This window comes from Haemaphysalis longicornis, unplaced genomic scaffold (genome assembly GCF_048455015.1).
Source record: "Haemaphysalis longicornis isolate Haplotype H1 unplaced genomic scaffold, Haemaphysalis longicornis Haplotype H1 scaffold_5, whole genome shotgun sequence".
Taxonomy (NCBI): domain Eukaryota; kingdom Metazoa; phylum Arthropoda; class Arachnida; order Ixodida; family Ixodidae; genus Haemaphysalis; species Haemaphysalis longicornis.
In genome coordinates, this window is record NW_027526385.1 from 27984951 (window position 1) to 28004632 (window position 19682).

Genomic DNA, 19682 nt, shown 5'->3' on the forward strand with positions numbered 1-19682 from the left:
TCCGGTAGCACCGAGGTTTGCCTAGCGAATAAATAGTAACCTAGATGATAATTTAGTGCGTGCCAAAATTGATTCACCTCAGGAGCCAGCGATGCGCCCGTCAGATTGAAGACTAGCAAGTATGTGCAAATGGGCTGCGTAGTTTACAGCCAGAAAAGACGCTCAGAAGATCATTTCGTTTCATTAGCCCTTTCTCCAACCTTGTATATCTGTATAACCTTGTATATCTCCAACCTTGTATACCCTGTAACAGCCCGGAAGTGCTCACAGTGTTGAAAATAAATAAATAAATAAATAAATAAATGAATAAATAAATAAATAAATAAATAAATAAATAAATAAATAAATAAATAAATAAATAAATAAATAAATAAATAAGAATGCTCATTTCGTCACAAGCAATACATTTCAGAAACTAGTAAGATATGAGCGGACACCATAAATGACATCAAACAGAAAAGCTTAAAGAAACACTTCAGATAAACGCATTGAATTTTTTTTTGGCGTCTGGAAGTTTTTTTGAAAGCTATCGTTATCGCCATCACGGAGTGACAATGCGTGAGTTGTTCGTCGCAGGAGACCCGCCTACCTTTTCTGTTTAGCTTCTGATACTTTTTTTCTAAACGGGCTATCGAATGCGCTTATGACTGAAACTTAAAGCCAATAGTTTCTGCATTGCTATAATGACGTAATTTGAGCACTTGGAGAATACCAGGAGCCGGAAAGAGAGAAACGTTTTGTTAGCAACTTTCTAAGCAACCTGATGGGCGTCGAGCAGCGATTTTCGGGTGAGGTACTTTGGGAATCCTATTCTAAGTGCTGGATGTGTTTGTTGAATACGCTCTGGAAGCATTTAGAATTCAGGAAAAAAAGTAATAAAAAAATTTCAGGGTCCCTTTCAAAAGGGCTTAATACCATCCGCCCAACATTTTAACCAGCTGGCCCACATTTTTGATCCGGTAAGCTGTAACCCTACAGTGAAACTTTAGGCCTCCAAGGGACAGAAAGTACATGGAGTCCTATGTAATTCATAACTTCAACTTCATAGAGCCTGCTGGAGTTAATGCTTCAAAGGGTAACTTAAAATCGGCGTGGTATTCCCAAGGGCACGAATAATAATCATTTTACGTTGCGTGTACATCTTGCTCCTTAACAAAATCACCCGCCAGACTCCAAACCTTGATAGTTTTTTCACTCAACTACGCATGCATAGTCACCTCTTCTGCCGTATTTTTTTGCTTTCACTTACTACTTTACTACTTCAATTTATGAAAAAACCTTTTACTTCTTGCAACATTTTTTTGGGGGTACCGTACTTGCTACTAAATGCATTTCTTTTTTCAGAAAATTGCCCTTGGCGGGAATTTTCCTCCCCTTAATATGTGCAAGCGTTGTTTTTTGGCACGCTTTCATTGTCTTTTTAGTCGCAGTTTACAGACACCTCGTCATCATCGCACAGGGCTCCTGCTTACCACCTGCTCCGCTTCTGGCGTTCTCGCAAGACTTGATTGAGGCCACGCGGCGTTAGTACAAAACACATTGTATAACCCCCTTATCTAGCCCCCTTCCGGATTTCAGATAATCTCGCCCAAACCTACCTTCCTTCTCGCCGGCGGTCACTTCGTAAGAAGTACATCCTTATTTCTTACTCATTAATTTGCTTTTCTCACCATACCTTACTTTCACACTCTGCTTCCTTCTCGCAAACAATCTCTTCCTCTCACTCTCTCTCTCAGAAGGGGCTCTATCGCTACATACAATGGGCCATGAATGACCGCCTCTGTCCCGACGAAGACAAGTCCGCTTGCTTGCTAACTGGGGTACCTGGATGATGCCGCTATTTTTTCACATTTGTGTCTTGTTCAGATTGTTGTGTTCAGATTCTTAGAAATATACATAATATAAGATATAAGAGGAATCAAGACACTTAAGCACAAGCAATCAAGATCGAACTCCCATGTTTACGTTCCTGCATGAAAAAATGTAACTGAAACATTTGCCTCAGTGCAAGAGTATATTTGTGACTGAGAAACCATACCAGTACTGGTTTATATATTTTTTGCCGGTGTATGCGCTAGTAGGCATCTACTACTATTCCGTTCTCTCACAGTGAAGGCTTATCAACATTACCCGACCGGGACGATCCCCACACCAAAACATCAAGGTGACAAAAGCACCAAGTATTGGTTGAAGCATTGAAACAAGGGGTGAACTTTGCATACTCTGTGTAGACATGCATGATCTCTTTTACTGTGGCGTATATAGTAAACAAAAAGCTGACTGTCATCTGATAAGTGCGACACCTATGACGCATTTGTCATTTGCACATTCCTAGCTTCACTGTTAACTTTGACAAGTAAAAATTTAGTCAAATTATTGTTGCCTCCTAACTCTCAAGCTGGTGCACACCAAAACAAGTTCTTGAAACCCAACGAACAAATCGCTCAAGAAGCGTTGATACCATCGAGGTACATGAAATAATTCCTTGAATTTTCTGCATGCAAGCCACCTTGACACTCACCGACAACCACGAAGACACAGCAGTTAATAAATATGGCGACTGCAATGACCGCCTGAGAGACGTCACTGTTTCCCGACTGCACGAGAAGTGTCTCTCCGGGTCGCAGGTTGCCTCGAACCAGCAACGCAAGGTAAGCAGTAGAGTAGGCCATTGGAACGGTGCAGGCCTCTTTTAAGCTCCAGGCTTCCGGAACTTCCCACAAGAAATCTGAGCAGGCAACGACCATTGTGGACAATGCCCCTCCTGGTAGACAACCCATCACTCGGCGTCCGCTGGGATCTCGACCCGAGAACTCCCAACCCAGGTTCTGGCAACATTTTGTCGCTGTACCTGCGCCATAGTTGGACAAACATCAAATTGACTGTCAATCTGTCGTGAAATTAGGCACTTTTCAGCACGAGTCAGGTATGTACGTGTTTAGCGAATGTATTACAGTGGCACAGCCTCACTTTGGTAGAAAATGTGTTGTATAGATCATGTGGGAGCTTCAAGATTGTGGATGGCATAAGCAGCCAGTTGATGTGCATATTAGAAAGCCCTTGTAGTGTGCTGCCGTCTAAAAGTACTAATAAGACACACGATATGTTATGGGGCCGGAGTCGGAGTGAGGTTGCAAAACGCTGGTGGGACTGTCATTGCTGGAGAGCTGGGATTGCTCTACTGTAGCCTCGTTTGGCACGACCGGTGTATGTCAGAGATGGCGTAATATAAGTGCGTTTATAAGTGCTGGTGTATAAACTAAATCAGTAAAGACGGCATGAAAAAACACACAAAAGCAAAGAAAACATACTGACGGCTAGTTAACCAACCTGACCAAGAACAGAACCTGTTCGCCACCTTGCACATCAGATTCGAGTGAACGTAACAATGAGAAGGGTACAGAAAATCTAATTTATGTACTGAATTTACGAAATCAAGTCTGACGTACTTTGTGCTATGAACCTCAGTAGTTATGCGACGTGAAGTGAAAAAATAACAGAACCATGCAAAAAGTACAGTTCATTTTCTGGTAGCCCGCCGACACGAACGCCTTGAAATTCTACAGCGGTTGTGAAGCCTCATACTCACGCTCATTGTTCTCTTCAGGAAGGACTCCCGTAGCTTTCATGACGTCGCCGACATCTACCGGGGCATAGTATACGCTGCACAGCACGCCACCTGAATCACGGTTCGCGGGGGAAACGCAGCCCAGTGGGGACTCACACCAAGCCAAGCTTGAAATGTCTCCATGCGCCTGGGTGCTGAGGAAGGCAAACTGCGCTGTCGTCCTGGGAGTGGCGCCTGACATGCGCATTAAGACAAAAATAGATGTAGTTGTGTTTGTACTAGTTTATAAAGCAATGGACGGAATTGATGACAACCGATACCACGTTTCCTGCTTAGCCCTTTTGATTATACAAACTTCGGTATATCTGTATATATCAAGGCATTGTATTCTATTTCGTTTCGTAAATACAATACTCCAAGAATTGTCTTTCTAACACTAGTTCCACGAATATATCAAAAGAAACCTCCATGCAATATCTAACATATTTGGATAGTCCATGTCTTGACACATGTACCCCGTTACCGTTGTCAATGCATAAATGCGTGCTAGTTGGTTCCAACAGCGTTAGCCTTGTGTGGTCTCTTCTTTGTTGTCCCGTCTATGCCGTGCTACTTAAGGGGCCATGCAGACGAAACACGTCTGGTTCATTCAAAAGATTGCCTCGTTACAATCATGCTGACGCCATTTTTAACGCACACTTCGCACAAATAGGCTATATAATAAGGAAAAAGGAGAATGGCCATGCGACCCACTAGCTCATTTCCCGCAACAAAATCTGTTATGTCAAATGCCCAGCTTTGCGATTGGCTGATGCCGGCAAAAGCAAACGCAAATTAGCCAGGGCTTCTAGGCTTGATTGATTGATTGATCGTAGGTTTTAACACGCCGGCGAAACGCAGGCGATGAGGCGCGCCGTAGTAGAGGGCTCCGAAGTAATCTTGACCACCTGGGGATCTTTAACGTGCGCCGAAATCTCGTACACACGGGCGTTTTTGGTTTTCGCCGCCATCAGAAAAGCGGCTGCAGCAGCGAGGAATCGAACCCGCGACCTCGGGCTCAGCAGCGCAACGCCTTAGGCACTGAGCCATCGCGGCGGGTGCTTCAAGACTTGCCGAACAAGCTATTATCGCCTAAATGCAAGGCCTATTGATTTTGCAGCAGTAATATAGCGAGTAAGCAATGAAAGTTACAAAAATACACGTAATCAAAGAAGTATCAATGCGCACTGCTGTTGGTACTGCGGGCACTATGCTTGTTTTAAACGCACAGCAGTCCGCCCCCTTTGATGTTTTCTTACACAAAACTGGCCAATTGGCGTAAGCGACATTGTCTTACGTGACCCTGTTTGTGGAGCAGAACTTATGTTTCACGAAGCGATTGCCTTCTACCGAAACAAAAACGAGCCAGGTGCAAATACGGTCAAAAAGAAACAAACGGCGGCCAAGGGTTCTCAGCTGAGTATGGCAGCGCCATGTCGGAGGACTGACGATAGGCAATAAGGGTGCAGACGTAGAGTTAATGCTACTGTCTGCGGCACACTGGCAGTTTGTTTGAATACCGGCCCTTCTGACTTCATGGCAGACGTCACGAAAACACACGATTTACTGGGAGAATCAAAATTTTGAGTGAAATTGATTACTTTATCAGTGAATACGGCATCGTTTGCTGCCGGACAAGCTCTGGGGGCACTCAAAAGCACGAAATCTTTCGCATAAAACAAACTCATATTTTGTCTGCATGGCCCCTTTAACCATGTTTCGCAGTTCGTTACCGTTGCTGGCCGTATTTAGATTGTTTTTCTGTTTTCCATCTCCTCAGCCTACAGTTTTTCTTCCTGTTTTATTGGGTTCTACCCGCCTTTATGAAGTTGCATGCCCGATTCAACGAAACAATATGGCTCGTAGTAAGCGCAAGTGTTTGTCTACTTCTTGTCGGATCCGGTTGGATGAGCTGCCGCTTCCCTTCAAAAAATATTAGGCAACGAGCTTCTTTGTCACCTTTTACGGATAACTATTGCAGAATCCTTTTCAGGCTTTATGCGAGTACTGAGGAACAAAAATGCAATCATTTTACCATAACACCAAGAAACGAGCTTCGTTGCCTCCTTTGCATGTCTGTCGTGGTCTAGTTCTTTTAAATAAGGTGCAATTGCTGCAACAAATATCACACAAAAGCACCTATCGTTCTTATTAAAAATGCTACAGCGTGGCTGCTGGTTCCTCTTGCGAAAAAAAAAACGCTTGCGTTCACCTTGGCATTGCTCAAAGGCAAATATTTCAGTCAAAACAAGAAAGCTCCGAGGCAATTGAGCGCCGATACTTCCGCCACCGTACTGGTAATGACTTTATAAAAACACAATTATTTAGGAGATGTATCACGGAAATATGGCCAGCAGTCCGCAGTTACCATCCTGCTGTCATACATGCCGTACAAAACTCTATTGATGCTATCAGAACTTTATATTAGCAAAACCCCTTTGTCTTCATTGTCAATGTTGTAATCCAGCGCTGCCATCTAAATGTGCCTATCACTCGTGCCACCCTCACCGACCTTCACCCTTTAATCTGGTGCTGTCCGAAATCCACCTGTTTGAAAAATTTTTTCCTTGTGCTAACTACCTCTCCCCATACACCGAATGCTTGTATACTGGATGCTCTACGCTTTCCCTTATTGCTCACTATTCTCTTCAAAGCCGTCCCGCACGAGCTATAGAGCCATGAGCCTGCACCCTTCACCCCCTCGGGGACTCACACCCGTTATCCTTCTTTTCCCACAATGGTTACCTTTTGGACACCAACGGATCCCAAGATGTCCCAGAGCACAAACTCTACGAGCCTGCGACACATCCCCTCTTTGACTTCACCTAGAATCGTTCCATCGAAATAAAAAAAAAATCTACCTTTTCATTTCCCAATGCACCTTCAAACCAGCACGACCCGTGAACACCAATTGAATAGCAATCCAAGATACCTACACGACGGTGTTGACAGGAAGCTGAATGACCCCCACTGCCCGTCACGATATACGTTCATGGTGAGATCTCGTTGCACCAACGCTTTGTGCGCCTCGTTGACTGGGCTGAAATCCATTTCCTCCGACGACTTTGTAAGGCTTGCATCGAACACACACCTGAAGCAAAATAAAGTGGCACGGTACAGTGTGGGTGGCGAATGCTATGTGTAAAATCGGAAAAATGTAAGGCTGCTTTTTCAAACGCGCTGTGAGAAGCCCCATTGAGGAATACTACGTGCAATATTTCCCATTGGGAAGACCAGAAAAACACATTAGGCCCGGCAACGTGCCATGCTGAACCAGCAGTAAACCTGGTAATCATCTGTACAGTGTTAATAGCTAAATATGTGGTGATCAGGGTGGCCCTGTCATCTTCGTAATGGCAAAAAAAAGCCGTTCCCGGCGCACCGCTTTGACGAATCACGTAAAAGGTACTGGAAAAGATGAGGGTATAAAATACAGGAGGCAATAAAAAATTCGTGACGAAGGGAAGGAACTGAATGAAAGAAACATTAATTTCTACGATGGAAGTTAAGCAGTATTTTCTGAACTCGTTTCTGCATGAACTTCCAGGGTTCCCACCGCCAACAAGTTTGCATTCATATCTTTGTTAATGCGCCAGACTGAATACACTGATGGCAGAACTATAAACACCCTTTAGCAGAAATTACATACCCACAATAAGTAACAGAACATGCACACCCACAATTAAAACTGCCCATGGCCAGTGATTACCTAAACTAACAGCGTCACTAAAAATGCTACATGCAAAACATCTTGCCTCCTGCACACCAAGGAACGAAATATTTTAACAAGAGTCATCCTGTATTCATACGAATCACATTAACGCTTTATGATTATCCTATACAGCGGAAGTAAATTATAAGTTTTTCCTGAAAAAAAAAGATCAAAGAATTTTTCTTGCAAAACACTGTTTTATATGTGCTTACCCCAGTACAAGAAAACGGCATACCATGTATCCAGCATCTTATACTTGACCCAAGATGTTCATAAAATTTAGGGCGAAATCCGCCGAAGCAAGACTTGTGCTTTGAGGCTGCACCCTAGTGGAGGTGTCCGGAATAATTGAGCCACCCAGGAATATTTAACGTGTGTAGAAATCTCGACACACAGGAGTTTTTCTTTGCACAACCATCTGAACAGCAGCCACCTCGGCCGGTTTAAAACGCGCTTCCTTATGCTCATCTGCAGAATGCCTTATCCCCTAAGCCCCCATTATATGAAAATAACAACCCTTAGAGGGACACTGAAGTGAACTTGTCAAGCTCCTGTTTTTGCTTGCAGTTCGTTTACTGCTAAAAAAACACAGTTTTCGTAGATTATCCGCTTGATAAAGCGATTATTCTCTTATAAATTTTGAAAGAAAAAAAACTACCAAGCACGGTTTGCGGCGGCTGTGCCAAGAGCAGTGACGTCAATACAAGGTGCTACGGGATTTGACGATGTCGAAGATTAGAATTCAAACCAGTTTCGGTTTCCGTTCTGTGAACCAACACGCTTGGCATCCAACGTTATCGTTGGACGGGCATTCTCGATGGCTCGGTAATCGGCATACCGCGCATCTGCAATGTTCTCGGCTGTAAACTGCGTGAGGTAAGCCTGCCAGCGCGGCTTCGAATCCCAACAATTACTAGTCGAAGCGTACGCAGTCCTCCGTGTCTCCGCAGACGCTCAAATGCGATGGGCTTTTCTTCCATCTCGGAAATTGCCTGGCTGTGTGCCTGTATCGTAAAAGGCGTGTTTGCACCAGGCCAAGGGTCGGCTTGTTCGGGACTGTGCCCTCAAGCAGTCTGTGGTTATGGCAACACCACAACAACAAGAACTCGGAAGCGCGCCAGTGACAGTCTGCACGCGTTCTATGAACTCGCTCGTGAAGCAATGAACGTTACATCGCAAAAAAGGTGAATCCAGTATAGAAAACACTGCCCAAAAACAAATATAGCTATTTCACATAAAGAACTTGTGCTATCGGGGATCCGAACTTGCCATTTGCAAAAAAATCTAGCAAGCCAGCGATGCCAGGCGCAGAAATGTAAAGTATATATTGCATATCGATTTCATATTTTTATTTTTAGCATTTTAGGCAGGTTAGGTTACTATTTCTTGTATAGCGCTCGTGCAGTAAGCGTCCCCAAATTCTCCCATTATCTCGTGTCTAGCGACCGCATTCCTCAGACCGAAGAGCGTTCGCAGATGTGTGGTTGTGCTGCCGACCGCTGTGCTAGTTCACTCAGCGTAAAAAGACCTTCCCGCACCCTGGTGATTTGCTGTAGAATAAAAGAGTTGGTTGATTCTAGTTCCTCAGTACCTATATTAACTTCGCTGTCTCTTTTCTCGCCTTTGATTGGCCTTAGATTTTTTCTACTGGCGTATCAATCAGCGAAGCGTCGCATGTGCGCTTGTGTAGGGATACTTGGACTTAGAGCTTTACACAGTTTACAAACTAACATAACAAAGACACGTTCTTCCTGGAGAAAACGTGCCGTATCTTGGTTTCAATTAAGCCAGCAAATTACGATGACGCGATCGCCGCCGGCCGCCTAAACGCTGGGCCAACTAATTCTGTCGGAGTGTCGGCGAGCCGTGCAGCAGCACAGTCAAGCCAAGCCATCTTGTTTTGACGTCATGTGTAACGTCCGAGGAAATGGGCAAGGAGGATGCAGAGAGGAGGACAGTAATTTTGAATTGATTTTTTCTGCTGCATAAAGTCGAGTAAAGGCGGCGAGAGGGGTGAATCAGGGCCTAAAGAATCCAGATTACAATTTGCGCGAGTAATACCGAAATGGTTACAATCACTTCAGTGTCCCTTTAAAACGATCTTTGTACAAATAGCTACGAAACCGACGGCAGAACACGAGGACGTACTTGAAGCAAAACTTCGTTGAATGCTCTGTTCCTATACAACACCAAACACGGGTAGGTTTAAAGAAACTACAAATCAGGCTAGTTGGTTCTGCCTGATATTGATTTGAGAAAAGTGTTTACGGAGTGTGGGGAATTTCATAGAAAAGGAATGCTAGCTTCAGGAACATAGCAGACCACTATCATCATCATTGCACTGCATAAGCTATGCAGCATGATGGACGTTCCGCGACACGGAGAGAAAATAGACATAACGCCTGCCCTTCCGTGCATATTTCGTATCAATAACCACTTAGCACAACTCAAGAAAACGCGGATAGGCAACGCCTTCTACACCAGAAAGCGTCACTGTAGGTAACGTAATAAGCGTGAGTGGCACACCATACTGCGTACCTGAAATGATTTCCAGGGCTCTCATCGTGGAGGCATTTCATCAAACCCACGACACCACTGGTGCTCCCGTCTTCTGAAACGAGCCAAACGTTGTGTCCAGATTGTCCATTTTGGTGCTCTCGTGCCACCTGCGCTACATTCTGTACCCAGTCGAACTTGTTATTGTTCAGCCTAATCACATGTTGCCGGGATACATCATCCCCGCTTGTTTTTTTCCTCAGAAGCATCAGCGCATTAATCCGGTCAGACTTGAGTCCCACGGATATGAAACCGCGTGCACGAAATGCTCTCTCCACATCTTCCGGCACTTGAACTTGGAACGTTTGTTTTCCGGCCATGAACAGAAACCTTTCGGCCGGTATCAATGACGTGCGTACAGCGAGGAGTACAAAGGCACCTTCTTTGCATGCCGAAGAAATCACTTCACTCATTGTGTCAAGGCACATTGGTGCTGTGTGGCTCACGCGAGCCAGGATAAGGTTGGACTGAGGCAGATGGTTTTCGCGCTGAGAACGCCAGTCCAAAGCAATAGTCCTAGTTCCTTCTGAAGTGTGAGGTGGCAAGGAAAAGTTTGGCAAAGCGTGTGCAATGACAAAATTTGTTAGCAGCACCAAGCCGGACTTGTGAAGGAATGAGTTAACACTCGGTGACAGGGTATATTCGCTTCCATCGCCAACTACCTCTAAAACCCTTATTTCTTTAGAGGGCATATTTTCTAGCACCACGTCCAGCAAATGCCGCAATGGGTCCTCTCCAAGCAGTGCAGTGCTGACAAAGTCCTCTTCCAGAAGTTTCCTGTGGGCCCCCATCGCCCCTTGTACAGTCTCGGCAAGGGAGCACGCAGATCCCTTTGTTCTTTCGTGAATAGCGACGAGGAGCTTAAGTAAACCGTGATTATCCGCAGGTTCTTCGAGGTAGCGATTCACTACATGCTCCGATGCAATTTTGACACCGCTCAATACATCGACCGCGTTCCCGTAGTCAGAACATGATTCGAGCACACTCTTCGTGAGCGCGGAGCATACTTCCACGTACTCGCGCACACGTTTCTCTCGTTCACAAACGGTGTCGTGGTCGTCGAAAAATGGCACAAATTTGTACTCCTCTAGAAGCGGTTCCTCCTGGACTGCTTGTAGGGGGGCCACGCACGTTTCAATGCCTCGCATGTCCACTCCTCCAGCTCGGGAAGTTTTGTCTCGCTTCGAGCAGGCAATGGTCACACCTAAAAAAAAAAACAGGATGAGAAATGAACGGCATGTCTTGCACGCCTTTACGAACATTTATGAGCCATAACAGAGTTAATGATCGAATATTGCAGTGACCCGCGTATGCCGATTTGAATTTGCCACCTTGGTTTGAAGCTTTGACTGGTAGCCAAGGAAGGAGGTCAGACACGACACTGGTTCTCCAGTGGAAACGTCAGTAAACCACTGTTTTTGTTTTTAATCCTGAGTCAAACATATATATATATATATATATATGGTTACCACCCCCAAGCGCACGAAACAAAACCACCTGAACATAAATACCCCAGAAAGTGGAGGATAAAGTAGCCCCGCCGGCAGCGTAGTGGTTATAGCACCAGACCGGTATTCTGGAAGTGGTGGGTGCGGATCCCACCTGGCGGGCATTTTTTCTCTACTATCTTATTTTCCAAATTCTTTATCTTGAGCTACTACATCCTCCCCTTTGCTTTCCGAGGTCTTCTTGACTGCCAATTCTTATTTCTCTCTCTCTCTCTCTCTCTCTCTATATATATATATATATATATATATATATATATATATATATATATATATATATATATATATATATATATATATATATATATATATATATATATATATAAATATATATATATATAGCGAATCAGAAAATGGGAAATGAGGGTCTCGGTGCAATAAGACAGACAGGGTTGGCAGTCAAGAAAACCTCGGAAAGCATAGAAACAGATGAAGAATTTTTTGAGTCAGAAGCAAAGTGGTGAAAAAATGCCCACCGGGTGGGATCCGAACCTACGACCTCCAGAATAGCGGTCTGCCGGCGCCGGTATTTGCTCCACACCTATATTTGCTCCACATGTCACATAATTTGCAAGAGCAATCACAGATTACACTGTCGCAAATTATTAAGAATAAAGTGCACAACGTGCAGAATAATTGAGTACATATTTGTAATAAGAAGTACACGCCTATTCGGTATACGAATATAGATAGGAGGAAAGCGTTGCTGAAATCCTGAAGGTTTTGATGTGCGCGTGGGCACATCTGCGTCTGTGCGCGCGTGCCTGCGTGCGTGTAATACACACCTTCGTCTCCAGTATTTTCCGTTAGTTGAGCGTGAAGCTTCGTATTCACGCGGCAGGACTTGATTTTGAGCGGCAATCGCATCGCCCGATGCGGATTCGTGAGGTAAGTAAAATGGATCATGCTGTCGAGGAAAACCACCCAGTTGCCCTCCCACTTAATCCTGCCGCACAAATCTGAAATAAAACAAAAGAATTGATCAGCACCATTTAGTGAATCACTACATGACGCTCACGCATCTATGCGAGCATTCTCACAAAACATTTGTTTGAGATTGTTTGTAAGCAGAGTCCCTTCGCCAAATCTCTCAGCCAAAGCCCTCAGGAAAGACGATTCTCTCCTACAAAGGCAAAAATGACGCAGCTGAACGACAAGTTAGTGTTTATATCATTTCTTCTGAGCACCGCCCAAAAAAAGACCAATTCGGCCTAACGTCCTTTCAAATTCGTCCCGAACAAAAAAACTTAAACCAGATTCCACCCACTGTGAAACCTGCTGAAACAGCAGAGATGTGGTACTTTTGTGTCGCCTCATACGTAAACGGCAGATGAATGGGAGCGCCGTCGCCACGCAAATTCTACCTTTCGCGCAAAAGAATGGGCAGCTAAACATCAGGAGCGGGAGGCTTCCTCCTGCATGGAGTCCTCCTGAGCGGAACCCGTCGTGTGAGACCACTGCGCCCTCTATCGGTGGTCTGGCAACTTGCGTCTTCCCCTAAGTAACGCACGGCCTACAGCCTAACGGGCGAAAAGGCTCGAGCTACAACAGCTCGGCTGCTAAAACCAGTCCTCTAACGCAGCGTTTCCGAGTACCTTATGAAACGATAAAGAAGCACGGAAACGTCGAAGGGCTTAGGCTATAATCAGAGTACCGACGCAAAAACCATATCGTCATCTATGGACGTAAATAAACGGCGTGTCCCGCAGTTCGCTTGGCTGAGACGTGAAATGGCGCTGTTTCTTTAAAGTTATTACGACCATTGCGGCAACAGCCTGAACCCTGCCTTACACCATTTTCTTCGCTCTGCAGCTCTACAACACCCACTTGGCTCTAGCAAGACTCCTCGCTGCTGCTAACCAATGATACGGAGGCTTGACCGAGACAGCGCCCGCGCACAACTCTTTCGCAGCACTGCAGTGATCGCCCGCACTGCTATCACCCTGCGTCGCTGATCACATGCAAATTTGTACGATGCCTGTTTCCTATCCTCGAGTGGGTCGCAGTGACATGACGAAGAGCATTGCTTCGGAGTGTAAACCATGCACCCCTTTGCTGGTTCCTTAGAGGGTGCAAAAGCACGGAAAGTACTTAAGCCCGGTTTGCTTCATTCTGCAGCTTAATTACGCTTTGAAGTTACCGTTGCACTGCCCCAAGTCCAATCACGCTTTCTTCCTTGTGCTTTCATGCCCAAAGGACGGACGAAGCATTTGTTTTTTTTTGGTGGTTTTTGGCGTTATGAAATGTAACCCTGGCCCCGCGAATAACGCTTTAGGTGAGGTTCTGAAAACGGTAATTGACGTTGATGCTAGAACAATCAGGATGTAGTCACAACAAAATAGTACCCCTACAGCAATTAAAGAATTTAAACTGCCAAAAATGATACTAAATCATTCGCGGAAGTGGACGCAAGTCTATAAAAAGTAAAAAAAACGAGACATCTGTTCTTGAGGAATGGTGCTGAGAGAGAGAGAGAGAGAGAGAGAGGGAGGGGAGAGAGAGAGGGGAGAGAGAGAGAGAGAATCTCTTTTTCTCTGAAAGGACACCACTAGTTATGGTACCAGCTGCACGATTGCGATGTTGCGTGACAGTTTCTGGTGCCTTATCAGATACGTCTGCGCTAACGAGTTTGTTGGCAATGCAATGGCACTCCCAGAACAAACAAACCAAGGTGCATCGACACTGCGCTGTGAAAGTTTGTTTCGGTTGGTTAGCTGTCTTCCACTGACTTTTTTGTCCTCATGCAAACAAAAATGGCAATATCCGGTACTTTCACTATTCTACGAAATCACTGGCGACAATTCTAATGTCTAGCACGCATACATTACAATATCTACCATGTTTCCAGTGCTCCAAAGGACTAACAAATGTGCGAAGTAGCAGTATGCTTACTCTCTGTGGACGCCTTGAGAATGGCCTGAAACGGCGCGTCGTACTCGTATCCACGGAGCCGCAGTTCCTTGTAGATATCCTTCGCTTCCAAATCATACGACACTGTGTCGGCAATCGTGACCAGGGATCTGGGGCCAGCTAGGCTCCCACCCTCTTCAGACAAGCGAACGCGGCCAGTCGCAGCAACAGCACCATTCACACACACGTCGAACTCTCCTGAGGAGTGCATTATATTCACCAAGAATCGCACCGAACCTGCGAATGATCAGAAAAGCATTCCTTGAGTTGCACACAAGCGAACAGCATGGCTGCTTGATTGTAGTAGAGGTTGCAGGTAACATATACACAGGGCTGAAGTCTGGTCATTAAGAACATACACGGAAAACATACAGGTGTCTGTTATATGGATGCTGTACAAACTGTAACGGCCAATTGAAATAGGGGAGAATCACTACTAAGTATATCCCCGTAACTTTTGGATCAACCGCGACCAAATGATCATGCATTGCTTAAGAGTTCGCTTCATGAGCATTCACTAATGCGGAGAGAATGATCATCACCGCGGACTGTCAACCTGCCTCGAGAAGTTTCTTAGTCTGGAGGGGAGTCTATTCTACTCAAAACTGCACTTGCAACATAACAAATTTCAAATTTCATTTTAGGCCTCTGGTAAGACCGTATCGTCCGCTCCCTGTCACTTTCCGGTACAGGATTTATTTCTTATCAGAAATTTCACTTAATTCAGCAAGAAGAAACACATAACTATGCATAAACACTGTGCGGACCCATAGCTAAATACTAGTCGCACATCTGACGAGATGAATACATACAGGCGCCGTTTGCGACAAACTGCAAACATATATTGTGATACGGTTGTGATATGACCAGTATTGTTTTCAATCACAACAATAATCTCCTCAGAGCTTAAACTATTCAAAGCAGAAGCACCACTTCGCAGACCAGAATCTATGGTCACCTCACTCTGTTCACCTTAGTCATATATTCCCCCTCCCCTTTGCTCCCTTTTCATTGCAACTACTGTTTAAACCAGCCACTCTACGTTATCATCGTCGTCATCATCATCATCATCATCGTCACCAGCCTATCTACGCCCACTGCAGGGCAAAGACCTCTCCCAGTAATCTCCAATTACCCCGGTCCTGTGCTAACTGCGACCACTTTATCCCCGCAAACTTCTTGATCTTATCTGCCCATCTAACTTTCTGCAGCCCACTGCTACGCTTGCCCTGCTACTCTATATTATAACATAATGCATAATAGAGTGTGAACACACCTCACCCTTGCTCTTGTCCAACCCCTTTCTTACTCCCGATAAGTCGGAAAACCCGACCACCAGCAGCCAACTAAATGTCCAGGATCTCATGCTTTCAAGATCTAAGGCTCTCAGTGTATCTCACGGATTCTTCGAATAAGGATACACTCACACATCAAACGGTTCCGTGAAAGATTTCATGAAACCAAAAGCACCTGTAAAATTGAAAAGCTTGAGGAGGACACGGGTAAGGGATCGTCTCCTTTATAAAGTAAAGGTTTTTTGTTACACATATAAACGAATGCCCGTGAAGTTCGTAGACCTTGAATCTTACGTTCCGAAGCTGACTTCTCTATACATCAGCCTGTTAAGATATTTCTTCTTGCGTTTACTCCCAGGACTGCTCTGACCTCAGCTAATCGTATCGTGCCAATAATATTCTTTGTAGCCTCTTGTGTGCACTGGCAAGAGAAGTCAGTATTTTTTCATAGCAGTCGCTTTCAGAATATTTTTCTAACATTGCGAGATTGTTAAGTCATCCCTCACTCCTACCGGGTAGTTTATTATCGGATTCGGGGGAAAATATTTCACACATAATTTCTAAAGGCCAAAACTTACCGGTTTCTGAGAGTATAATGGGCTGATGAAAGACCATATCTTCAAACTGTACCGACGTCTCCTCGAAACGTCTACCACACCGCCTCGCCAAAGACTTCCAGACCATCACGATGTACCCGGTTGCGGGATATACAATCTGACCGTTCATAACGTATCCCGACAAATACTCGTCTTCCTGGTTGGCCTCCACGTCAACTTCGACCCCTTCATCTGGCAGCTGCAGATAATAAAAGCCAATGTATTGGCGATTACAATACTACCTCCCTTTAGGGGATGTTTTTGAATCGCGAAAGAGCTCCACTTTCATGTGGTGAGTGGCATGATTTTGCAATGCTCAAAGTTTTTAACACGACACCACCTTCGAAATATCCCTCAATCTATCCATGCCTCCGTTTTTCCACAGTACCGAAGCGGCCAGCAAATACTTGCCCATATCTGCACCGCCAAAATGTAATAGCAGTAGTAGTAGTAGTAGTAGTAGTAGTAGTAGTAGTAGTAGTAGTCGTGGTAGTAGTAGTAGTAGTAGTAGTAGTAGTAGTAGTAGTAGTAGTAGTTGTAGTAGTAGTAGTAGTAGTAGTAGAACTAGTAGTAATAGCAGCAGCAGAAGAAGTAGTAGTAGCAGTCTGTTGACGTAATGTCGCAAGGTTATCTGGCGCCATACAGCGCTGAAAATGCTAGCTGGTCATTGCGTCTGTTTATAGCAGAATAACTATGTATGCAATGAGTATGGCACTACTAAGAGTAATATATAGGTGATTGTAAAAATCTCCAAAACTAAATCAAAACAATGAATGTGCTGAAGAATAGAATTGACAGAATTAAAGTTTGAAAAGCACCATAAGCCTGCCTACATGACCTTTCCTCGAACAAGGCAGTCAAAGTTAGTTCAGCTCCCGGCTAAAACTTTATGAGAAACCAATATTTTGTTCTCAACTAAATTTATACTATACAATGTTCAACGTTCACAAGAAAAGACAAAAGAACGCCGACTATTACTGACTGACCTGCGCTGTACTTCCGAAGTCCTGCCAGCCGGGCGCGTAGTAACTGTCCGAGTGGTCCCAGCTTACGAGGTGCGCTATGCTTGGCGTGCCACGTGGCACGGGCCAGCTAACAGGCGGGTAGAGCACAGACACGTCAAGATTGAAGCCCAGAGTGTGCAGTTTGCCGAGCGTGGCCAGGAAGAAGTTCGCGTTGTCGGCGTCCCGCTTCATCAATCCAAGGCAGGTGGCGCTCGGACCCACGGCACGCTTGAGGATGGCCTGCATGCGACGAAGCGAACAAATTCTCTGAGCGAGTGTCACGTGAATGTGAGGTCTGCGCGACACTGGTGGGTGTGGGCACTGGGAGAAAGGAAAGTGTGTGCTCTGAGTACGCTGAAGCGTGAATTCCTTCAGTTCTTTTTTGATGCTCCCACCTACACCTACGATTGCCACCGTAACATAAATGGTAATAAACAGGATGCGGCACACCGTACTCTATCCAAATTTCGGGAATGAATTAGGAAACTTTTTTGTCATCTGAAACCAGCAACTTTTATTCAAAAGCATCTGCGAATGATTTTGTGTCGTGCATCAATCCCTATCTCTGCGTCGCAAAAACAATTAAAGTTGCTAAAGGTAAGACTGCAAACGTTTGCAGAAACCAAGAGAGAGACACTGCGTTGCATGCATTAAGGTCTTCAGATACCCGCGCGTTACATTCCTTTCTAGCGCCAGTTGCGTCTTTCGGTGGTTGTTTTTTGCGCTATACGAAGCCGTTTTCGTTTCTTTCTACGCTAATTTTGGTTGTCTATAACCGGTTTCGATTGTAAATTGTCAAGGATTCTTTTTTATGCTAAACAGCACTCGCTAGAACAGTGGTAAAGAATATTTAGTGCACGAAAAGCAATAAATGGAGTTGCTTATGCATTTCCTACGTTCCTGGTTCTCCTTCGCAATGTTGCAATGATTGCTCTTTAACAGAATCGACAAATGCCGACATATTGTCAGAAAAGTAATGGTTGATCTAGAAAGGTTACCACCCATAACGTCGATATCCCGGAACTACCTATCATGCATTTTACCCTAACTCCAAAGAGCATTTGAAAGGAACTTTATGCAACTGTCAGGAAGCTTGAAACTTTACTCGCCGACGTAATCTTTACCGGTTTCCCACACACATGCTCAGTGTTTGCTTTGTAGCCGTGCAACTTAATAAACGACATTTTCTAACCTGCAAAAGGCAGTGGGGTGCGATTTCAACCAAGATGGCGTCCTTTGGAACAAACTCCAGGCACTGTCGGAACAGCACCGGTGAAGCAAGGTTGTTCACAAAGTATTTGGCGCAACACAGCTGGGCGAAGGGTTAGTTCCAACGGTCCACTGGCACGGAGGAGGAAATCCAGCGACTGCTACGAGGCTTAGGGTCGTGGATCACCTGTTTTGTGAACAAGTGAAAAGAAACAGAAAATAGGCACATTAGGCTGGTATCGAGAAGATCCTCCTATCAACGCCATTTTTGTGTCATCGCAGCTTTTGCTTTCCCTACTCTTCTGGTTGAATATGTGGCGCCCACATCTCCACCACATGCGCAAATCCCTGCAAAACCTGGAATCCTCGATTATCAGTGCTGGATTGTCCGCAGACTGCTTGTGATGGGATCCAGTGCTCAATTTCTACTATGTATTTCTATTGGACTTCCGGTCTAAAGGTTGTCCTCGGTATGCCCACAGACGAAAGCAGCCAACTCCATGCTTATTCTGCTGGTAATTTATCTTTTATGATTTGGATCAGCAGCTATGACTTGCCCAAGATATATGCATTCGCCTACTGTTTCCCAGGCTTCATTTCCTACCTGAAAGTCACGTGTCTTGGTGTATTACCTTTGCTTGTTTCATGGTTATTTTAAGCCTGCAGCCACATTTTCTAAACACAGCCGGCAAAGCATGCGCTGCAAATCCTGGCTGCTCTGACTGAACAGGGCAATGTCGTATGGAAACCTTAGGATGCTGAGATATTCCCCCCTTAATTCGCACTCCGGTTTTTCTCCCCCTAACCTTTCTGCGCACACCCTCCAGACAGACTGTACGAAATTGTAGCGATATTGAGTCCCCTTGTCGGGCACCCTTTTGCATAGGAAACTGCAAAGTTCTGTGATGGAGCCGGATGATTCTCGTGAATCCATCGTACATATTTCTGAAGACCGCAATCTATGCCTCGTCGACGCCATCTTCACGTAACACCTTTACTGCTGCTGAAGTGGGAACTTAATCATATGCTTTTACGTAAGCAATGACAGCCATGTACACCAGTGCATTATATTTTGAACACTCTTAAATTGCTTGGTTGATCTCGTGAATATGGTTGAGCTCGTGAAAGTTCAGAAAGCTTGTCTGAAAACGGCTTGTTCACGTGGCTGTTGAAATTCCCAGGTGCCACATATGCGACTGGGAATTACCTGTGTAAATAATTTGTAGGTAACAGAGAGAACGTTAATGGGCCTGTAATTCTTAAGCTCTTTGGCATCACCCCTCCTATG

The 19682-nt window shown here is 44.9% G+C and overlaps 1 pseudogene across 1 annotated transcript in view; it reads right to left on the reverse strand.

Annotated features, from left to right (window-relative positions):
• The window catches only part of LOC144137999 (fatty acid synthase-like), a 64379-nt pseudogene that overhangs the window by 20594 nt on the left and 24103 nt on the right, over positions 1-19682 (reverse strand). The window contains exons 11-19 of the transcript XR_013315795.1: positions 18378-18581; positions 17168-17425; positions 16164-16380; positions 14273-14527; positions 12166-12339; positions 9858-11079; positions 6544-6698; positions 3590-3802; positions 2522-2851 (exon numbers count right to left, since the gene is read on the reverse strand). The product of XR_013315795.1 is annotated as a fatty acid synthase-like (transcript). The remainder of the gene's footprint in view (positions 1-2521; positions 2852-3589; positions 3803-6543; positions 6699-9857; positions 11080-12165; positions 12340-14272; positions 14528-16163; positions 16381-17167; positions 17426-18377; positions 18582-19682) is intronic.